This window comes from Phaethon lepturus, unplaced genomic scaffold, assembly GCF_000687285.1.
Source record: "Phaethon lepturus isolate BGI_N335 unplaced genomic scaffold, ASM68728v1 scaffold16784, whole genome shotgun sequence".
NCBI lineage: Eukaryota > Metazoa > Chordata > Aves > Phaethontiformes > Phaethontidae > Phaethon > Phaethon lepturus.
In genome coordinates, this window is record NW_010532838.1 from 19,342 (window position 1) to 27,494 (window position 8,153).

An 8,153-nucleotide genomic window follows, 5' to 3' on the forward strand; every position below is an offset into this window, starting at 1 on the left:
TACAGTTCTGGGTCAATTTGCGAGGTCATTGACACTGTTCTGCTTAGCCCTGGTGAGGTCAGAGTAGCAATGCTGTTCCTGGTTTTGGATGCCACCTTGAAGGGAACCGATAAACAGACTGGATATAGTCCAGAGAACAGCAAGAATGGTGTGATGTTTAAGAAGCAGGACCTATGAAGAAACTGGGCATGTTTAGTCTACAAAAGGAAGACTAAGGTAGGACACATGATAGGCCATCCAGTATATAAAAAGCTAAAAAAGAATACCAATTTTCCTCCATATTACCTGAAGGTAGAAGAAAACAGCATCACTTTCAGCAAGGAGGGTTTCAGTCAGATCCCCTGAAAATGTCTGTGTGTGTAAGTGCTGTAGGTTTCCATACAATCTTCTTAAACTCCAGCTTTTACAAGAACTGGTAAGAAAACTGAGGGTCAGAGACTTCCCAAATACAGCTTTGCTTCTCCGGGATTGAGGAACAGGCAATACAGCAGCTCAGAGACCTTTCCAGCCTTCCACGTAGGTGATTAGAGAATGTCGATGGCTGCTCATCTCTTCTGGTAACAGAGAAGCTTAATCAATTAGTCCTGCGGTTACCAGTCCTATGACTTGGATCCTTGGTGCTGCTACCTGCCCAAAGGTGCTGAACAACCTTTCTGAGACATCCCAAAAGCAACAGTGGCAACTGTGCGTTGTCTCTGAGGAACCTCAGCAGAAGGCTGAGCCTCCACCTTGTTTCATGTGGGGAGCCTGGGGATTTGAGGTATGGTGGCATCTCCTGCACACCGATGATCCTCAGCTCTGTTTGCTTCTACAGTTGACCCTAATTACACCATCGCATTGGTTTCAGTGCCTGATTGAGTTAAAGACAACTGCTGTCTAAAACCAGGACTGGGGAGGTAGGATGCAAGTGATACATGCTCAGCGTTCAAAGGGAATAATAAAAAGGTCGAACTATCTGTTAAAACTGCTCTTCACAAAACTGGTTTTTTTTGGTCCTCTATTGAGTTATTGTGCTTTTTGTTTCTCTATTGAATTATTGTGCTTTTTGTTATTACAACTGTCCAGTAACCCACAATTTCTCTGCCTTTTCTGGGGGACTTTCAGCAGTCACCACACATATACTACTTGTAGGAATCCTCCATAAGCAATACCATGATGCATCACAAGAAACTGGCAGACCTCAGTATGTTCTTAAAAATCAGCAGGACTGCAAATACACAAATAATTAATAGATGAATATGAATTTCAAAACCTTTCTCTTCAAATTATGGAGTACTTGCCTTAGGGTATGCATCAGTGTATTTGATGCAGAAACATTTCACAGATGATCTGTTAGTCCCTCACAGAAACAACAGTTGCTGAAGACATAGCAAACAGCTAAAGTAAGCATGGCTAAGAATACATTTCTTTTTTTCTAAGACTGTTTATAGCCATTTTAATTGTATTAAAACCTGACACATTTATTTTTCATTCAAGGACAGTTCTAAGAAACAGTAGCAAGGAGGGCAAGACCTGTAAATAATATCGGTATAAATATACTGCACTGGCACAGCTGAAAGTTTTCCATTACTCAGGAAAAGGTCACTAGACCTATTGAACATGTTTAGACTACCCATGCTGCTTGAAACATGACAGAAATAGCTTTACCATTTAGCATCTGACACAAATAAAAACCGAAGTCTTTAGCAAACAGGTATGCCTACCTAATTTTGAGGTGTTTTCCGGACACAGAGCCTAGTGTCATACATATACTGCCAGGGAGCCACAGTTTTCTTTGAGCTTTTCTTAATTAATACGAATTCATAACTTTTGTACATGCCAAAATTATTTGCCTTTACTATTCTTATAACAAACACAATCATTAAAATGACTCTTGGTTTTAAAGTACAAATGACTTTATAACTATTTACTATTTATGCCGTGTCTTATATTTGCATATTGTAGGTTTTTGCTGTTTCTAATTGTGTTATTTTATACACCTAATAAGCAAGATATTCAAAACCGACCAGTGATTTTGAACAGCTTTCTATTTTGGATGTTCAACATGAAGATACTTGAAAAGGGCAAATTTTCAGAGGGACTGTATTCAGCATTTTCTAAAATTCAGTGTCAGTGTAAGTGTTGCAAAACTGTGGTGCCCAAAATTACTAGACATTTTTTTTCTATTCAAAGACTGCATAAGAAACTCCTGAATTATCTCCCCAGAGATCTGCATCAGCAGAAATCACTTTTCTGTCCATTAGATTTTCCCTCCCATCTCTCATGTTTCCCCTGGCTGTGAAGAGACAATTGTTCTTTCCAACAGCAGATCCTCATGTAACTGCCGCTGTTTGCAATTTCCATCTACCAGCTATGTAATTAGAGATAAATCTGGCTGTATAACTCCTCCTCCAAAATTATACATTAACCTGACCCAAAGCCCTGTGAAAGCAGCCAGAAAAGTTTCACTGATTTTTACAGACGTTAGATCAGGTGTTTATTAGCTGTTCCATTCTGAAGAAAAAAGAAGCTGAAAAATGTTTCAAACCTAACACAACTTATCTCAAGTGGGCAATATGAGGAGATGCTGGAAGGAAAATATAATGTGTTTTATGCACTCCCAACTCCCCAAAATGTATTTCCACAAGTTTAATCCAACTTGGAATATTCTGGCTTTTGTGGTATTTCTTGTCCTCTTCTTGATAGTGTTCCGGGCTTTGTTTTTAGACAAAGTAATTAGTATCTTTATATCCTTAACTACAAACACTTAAATTTTTTGAAACATCTTTTTGTCATAAAAAAAAGCTCTCTGGGTTCTTTTTTATGTAGTCATTCGCTACAGCTAACTTGACAAAAATCCTACAGATCTGAGAGTACGGAAACTCAGAAAAATGAATTTGCTTACAAGAAGTCTTTGCAGCATTTTCGTGTACCCATTTCTTTTCTGGTCTGCTGTATCTCTGGGGGTGCATGCTCTCCCCGGTTCTCTGCGTTGCGTTAACCCTGTAGCTGGACTCAGTCAGGGAACGGAAAAGCGATTTCTGAGGGAGGGAGCTGGTAAGGAGCAAAACCAGTAAAGGAACCTCTCAGTCTGTCTGAGATGGTGATTTGGTTGCTGCTCACCTCTTCTGACGGAAAGTGTTATGTGTGGAGGTTATGTCCAAAGCCTTGAGCAAGTCTTAAGAGGAGACCTGTGTGATACATCACTTTTCTCATCCCCCAAATCCTCCCTATCCTTAAAGTTTTACAGGGCAGCAAGCAAAGGCTAGTCTACAACACTCTGGTTGCAAGAATATGGTCCACCTCCTCCAGCAAACTGCTCCTTAGCTCTGCCACGCTTTGGGCAGGAAGCTCTCCGGCCAGAGACGTGCTGCCGTGCTCCTGTGGGTCCCCTTCCCGACGGTGTCCCCAGAGGCACGGGTCAGCCCTTCCCAGCAGAGCTGGCCACCCCCCATCAGGATCAGTAGGCTTGCTGCTGAAGCCACCAGAGGATGGAGAAGGCTCTTCTGTGCCGATGGAGAAGCCCCATGTTGTCGCTGCCTGCCCCAGCCCTCTGCACAGCAGGCGATTCTCAAAGGCACAGTAGCCGGAGGCTGCTATGACCAGCTCTCACAAAGCTTAACTTCTACTTACGCTGCTTCAGTGTGAACGGTTTGGGCTAATGATTTAAGCAGATCTTTGTCTTTATACTTGGTGCTTGTTCATACACCATACTAATTTCCTAGCAAACATCATACGCGTATTGTAACGATGAGATGTTCTCCCTCTTTTCATAATATTTGAAGTGACATTTTCAAAAATACGAAATCTATGGATTTTTACAGACTGAAATTCGAATATTTAGGGGGGATGAATTACAAAGACCAGACTGATTATAAATGGGTGTATAGCAATTGCAGACAGCAGATAATTCATTAGGCCGACATGGAGGACAATACTGGATATTTAAAGAACACTTCCACGGTTCAAAAAAATAATCCAAAGGACATTGAACACATTGAACAATGTTTATAGTTACTATTGCTACAGTATAAAAGCATCTCAGTCACAATACATACCCTGCAGAGACATGACAGAAGCTCTGTAAGTGAGTTTTTCCATTCTTTCAGAGGGGGGAAATCCAGAGAACCGAACTGTGTTGCAGGTGTGTGCCAGACTTCCAAAGCACAGTCAAGTGAGGAGATCCCACTTGATGCACCGTGGATCCCTTTACAAAGCAGTTGTGTTACCTACGTTTGGCAGTGCCTCAAACAGCAGCTCGTGCCTCCGTGCCAGCCTGTACATCGCTTTGACCTGGCTTGACTATAATTAGCACAACCGATGCGACAGGCTGGGTACCCTGAACGTATCTGAATTACACCCAATTTTGCCTCCATCTCTGATGGCCAACTGGTTTCTACTTCAGAAGACGAGACTACTTACATTAAGGATTTAGGAACTTAAAATAACCTGCTTGTGAGGTATGTATGTTGTGAGATCACCTATTCTCAAAGGCAATGCAACTAACTAAAAATTAAGATAAATATGTCAATACATATAAATGCATGGAGAGTCAATGCCTACATTTGGTTTTGGAGACAAGCAGCCCACAAGATCAGTTAAAAAAATAGGAAGTCTTTCATATTCTGCTATGTTGAAGCAGTTAGATGGTCCCTTACATTTTCACTCTTCAACAACAAGGGGGATAAACAAAATGCAAGGGGTGTCTCCACTCTCACCCCCCCATCTCCTTTTACTCTCCTGAATTCTTTTTTTCCCCTCTATAAAACCATACAGGAGACACCACACCTTCACACTTTATCAAGCACATTATTAATTCTATTCAGATCCTATTTTATCATTTTTTTCTGGGACGGGCAGGGTAACAAACCAGTCTGACTCTGCAAATCCATGTGTGGTTTTGGGCACAGGTATTGAAAGTGGTACAAGGAGGCATCCAAGTCCTCAGATGCCACCACAGATAAGAAAAAAAGAAACGCATTTCATATACAGAAGATGCAGGCCAGCAAATCTGGATCTAATTAAACAGTGATACATTAATTTGGGAACTAATCGTAGTAAGAATTCCTCATCCTGTATGGAACTCTGCTTTCCAAATAATAAACATCCTCTGAGAATTACCATGGCTGCATAGCATGAGTAAATTTTCCAGTGCTAGCTGCCTAAAAGTATGGCAGAATCGTAAGTTTCCTGGCAAGAAAAGTATCTGAATATGATAAAACCACAGTTGCAAATGGTATTAGGAGATACTGAAAGAACGCAAAATGAGACCTTTCTTTGCTGCGTTCACTGCACCGACTCTGTGCCCCATACGACTGATTAAAAGCCACTAGCACTGCCATGCACAAGACTGCCCTTGGAAAACTTCGGGGGAAGCCAGGCCATTCCCCTGTGGAACCATTGATTTCTGAAACAACAGGTATCCATACAAACAACAGGATTCCACGCAAACCGACTACTTAAGGAGAAATTCCCAGCTGTTCAGGAGCTACGCACTACACCAGCGTTCCTGTGTAGGGCTTCACCATAATAAATGGCAAAGGCCAAGCACACCACATTTTTAGGAACCCTCTCATCTACTGAGCCACCTGATTTTCAGCTGAAGTGGCAACCTCACCGTGGATTCCCGCAAATTGCTGACAGGAGGACAGCAGATGGGGCTTGCTAGGCGAGAAAGTACCGGAACTGACAGCAAAACAGGTAGATAGGCAACATCACAGATTGAAACCTTGGTGGAAAGTCTTGTAAGCTGTTGTTGTCATTGCTACCTTACACCATTTTTTCTCTGTAACCTGTCCCAAGCTCAGAATAAGCACAGAGCAGAACAAAAGCAGAGGTTTTTGTTCTTTATCCTGCTAGTAAGTGGTACCATTCTGTGGAGGTGTTTTGGGAAGCTTTTCTTCTTATGCCATTAAAACCTTAAGAAAAATAAATCAGTTCTCAAAAAGAAAAAAAAAAAATCTATGAGAAAACAGTTTGTTCCCAATAGACAACCTGGGATATTAGTTACAGATGTCATAAACTTTTCCCACTTTACTGCGAACTCGAAAAAAGCAGTTGACAGCGTGTTTTGAACATACAGTCAAAAATATGAAATAATATTTGGCAATAGCTACGAAGGAGCAGATTCTGAAGAGTCCCTTACTGCACAAGAAGTCCATCAACAAGGGTCAGTGACGCCATTTTTGGAATGAATTACTTGTGAACTGTTCAACTGACCAAAAGGTAAATATGCAGGACATTATTGCAACGTTATTTTTTAAACGGGGTAAAGAAACAAGGTTCATCACAAGTAACCTTAATATGGGATGTTGCAATACATGTGGTAATTTTGGTCTTCTGCATTGTTTTGCTATCAGTCACAATATCACATTTCATTATGGACTGTCCTCAGGATAAATAGTACATGTTGAAAATTAAATATCCAGTAAGTATGCAACAACTGCCATCCATTTGAGAAGGGCAAATGAGTTTAATGAACTTAGGGGTAAGCCACTTCTTGGATATTTCATATTAAAAGACAATTTCAACTGCAATGAGGAGATTGCTTTTTTTTACCATTTAGGGAGGAGCTAGAGCAAAATCGTTTCAGCCTTCCAAGATCCAAAGGAAGGCATCAATCGAGATTTTTACTACTCTTCCAGAATTCTAGAAAACTTACGTGCTTTTGTACCTGTACTTTTTAGATGGCGCTTTAGGGACATTTTGTTTGAATCAGACAGTTACGCAGTTCTACACGTATTTCAATGAAGTTTTTAAACATGTTATTTTGTTTTTATTTACAAATAAATGCAGACAGAGCTCCAGATTTAGAATAATTTGGCATCTACCAATGATATCTGGTATTCCAAATCTTCTTAACTGCCAAAACCTTGCTTTTTTTTTTTTTTTGTCAGACAAGAAATTGATAATGTCCCAAGACCACTCAACCTGGAGTTGTTTTATATGCATAAGAAATAAGCTATACACACGCAGTGTGGCATCCGCTTTTATTACCGGTGACTTTTCCATTACTCTTCCAATATGGCCGTGCATACCACTGACCCTCATCCACAGGGGTGACTGATTGGGGTAATTTCCAACCTATGCATCCCGTCCCTTCTGCTCCTCCGACATGGATGCAAGGGCAGGAGCACCGGTGGATCCAGGTCCCAGACAATTATTAAAGGAACAAGGAGCTATTCAGTGGGGAAAGGCAGAAGGCTGGATGGAAGCTCCCTCTGGGCTGGATTTGGCCCACAAAATATAGTCTGGATGATGCCAGAATGAAAGGGTAAATTTCATAAGGAATGAAAGGGATAAAATAGGCTTTCATGAAATGAATAGCTAAGTAGCTCCCAAGACATATGAAATCTTAGCAGCCAAAGACTGAAAAATTGTAATAACTACAGCGTGAGCACTGTACAAGAAGAAAGTGCCTGCCAAATTCATGTTCTGATGCCAGAAATTTTGAAAATCATGAAAATCTGAAAACAAAATCTGAAAAAGCAAAAATATGGTCACTGCTAAGTTATGGCAACAGCCCTACTGACCGTAGGAACGTTGCTAATAAAATTCTCAGAGCAAAAGCAAGAATTGCAAAAATTACTCTTATTTTATTCACTTTTTGCAGTACAAGGGAAGCATCTTTTAATAATAAAGTGGGACATAAAGCCAAATGTGTGCACATAACCTTCAAAAGAATGATTAAACTGATTCTCAGATAAATGTTTGTCACGGATCTATATTTATAAAAGATGAAAAAAGAGTACAAGTTCAGATGAAAACAAGGGACTCTTTCTTTCTTACTACCACCTGTCATAAATTAGGTTTTGGACAAGGACAGTCATGCTGCTGTTGGAAACCCCTAATTTTCTCGTAGGTATGGAAGTATAAAGGTACCAACTCCGGAAATTAATACACTACTGAAAACAAGGACTGTCTCACTTGTTAAGTCCTTTGTACCTTCACGCATGGGACCAAACCCTTGGCAGAAAATCCTGTCCTTGACCTGTGACTCTCAGGTATCAAAGAGTGACTATGATATAGGTGAAAAGCTGTCCTCTGGACCCTCGGGAGGACACACAGTTTCCCTGCGGAAACCAAGATCTCTTGTCAACATACATGCATCTCCCCCAGGGCCATAAAAGTGAGGCTCTAAGCAAAAACAGCTGAAAGAAACAGGTCTGCTTGGC